Source organism: Nestor notabilis, unplaced genomic scaffold (assembly GCF_000696875.1).
Source record: "Nestor notabilis isolate BGI_N333 unplaced genomic scaffold, ASM69687v1 scaffold21708, whole genome shotgun sequence".
Lineage (NCBI taxonomy): Eukaryota > Metazoa > Chordata > Aves > Psittaciformes > Psittacidae > Nestor > Nestor notabilis.
The window spans coordinates 26,911-28,773 of record NW_009939117.1 but is presented as its reverse complement, the minus strand read 5'-3'; positions in this window follow the sequence as shown (position 1 = coordinate 28,773).

Genomic DNA, 1,863 nt, shown 5'->3' with positions numbered 1-1,863 from the left:
TTTCCTAGATAGTGAATTCCTAGAATTTCCTTCACTTTTCCCCTAAGACTGTCCAAATTTCTGCCCAAAAGTCATACCTGTGATGTCTACACTGGACAGTATTTTCCTGGCACTTAATTTATACCATATGAATTTTCCTTTTTCTCTGTTTCAGTTCCTGTGGTTCCCTGCTCAGTTGAATCCCAATCAGTTTTCTAGCTATCTCTTTTCCATATATATCTATATCTCTTTTTATCAAGATAATGTCAAAGCAGCCCAAGATCACTTTGCCATTCCCACAAAATAGCTGTAGACCTAACACCTGCGTCCTCTCTTTTTCATAGTGTTCCAAGCTTCATCCCTGGGATGTTCTTACCACATATTTTCTTCTGATCCTCAAAGCCCAAACTGACCAAGTGACCATACTCTCCCCACCCTTGCTCAACCTTCTTCCTGTCTGCAGCGAGCCAGTGTAAAGGGCAAATAAGGAGATCCCCTACTATCATGAACTAAATGAATAATTTCCCTAAATGTGTTTTTAATGAAGACTGTAAGCTAATCTGGAAGGTTACAAAATTAATGTAGGGTATTTTTAATTACCATAACTGCATTTGATTTTGACAAATCAGTCCCTTCCCTTCTTCCTGCCAATGTTACAGTGACTTATAACCAGGGCAGTTATGCTCAAGTAATTAATCTTTTAAAAATCAAGTCAGAATTTGTCTGCTATGTTGTTAAATGTATGCCAAAATTGTACCTGACATGAGTAATTTAGTATCAGTGTAGTTAGAACAACACATAGAATTAACAAATTTATATAGACTTATGTTATGGAAATAAATACTGAACTAAAGATATGTGCTCTCTAACAACAACAGACAGTGACTAGGCTTTTGGAAATAAGACACAAGAAGTGGACCTGTATGGTGGCTATGTTGAAAAGTTTTGATTACCTTTATAGATAAGCTTAATTTCCTTATCAAAGAGGAGAAGGATGTGATAGGGAGAACCAGCAGTAGGGTGCATAGAGGATGCAAGGCCATTTGAGTGGTCAAATGATTTGGACATGGAAGAATATGAGGTGAAGGGAGATCTACAGAGGATTGATACAAGGATGACTGGCTACTGATTTGTTTTTATTTGGGGGAGAGGGGGTTAAGACTTAAGTATATGGGCTGGAAAACCTCTTTGTCTCTATGTTCTACATTAGTGTATAACATGCAGAATTAAGTAATTTGAAAGCTAGTTAGTTTTTTAAAAAATATGTTTATATGGAGAATTTGACATTTCCTAAATTAAAAACATACAGAATCAAGATGCACTGAATACACCTTTTTATTGTGCCTTCTTTTTTCCTCTTCTGCTGGAGTTGCTTGAGATGACTTGAAAAGAACTGCTTCAGGTGGTTTCTGATTGTTATTTTCAGATATCCTTTTGGTATCTTTTCTCTGAATGTGTTGGATATTTTACATTATGATCTCTCGCAGGCTTGTGCAGGGACATAAAGGTGTACTAATATAATTTTGTAGCTCATCTGTAAGTAATAGTAATGCTTTCAGGTATATCTGTCTTGGGCAGTGGTTCTTTCAGATGGTTCTGTTAATAAGACAACTTTTTTCCATACAAAAGGTGGAAGCCTATAGCCCTGCCTCTATTCCACCTTTTGCACTGGCACAGCTCTTCATCAGTGAACAAATTAACTTCACTAAACTGACAGAAAACTAACACAGAAAAGTAGAATTGAATAGATTTCCACTCTCTTTAGCTTTATCAGCTACCTAGGAAGTCAGACAAGTAAGAGAGGTGTTGCAGGAATGTCTAGAGGGAAAATGACACTGCCCATCTGGGAAGTGCTGCCCGGAGAAGGGATGACAGGGCCACCTT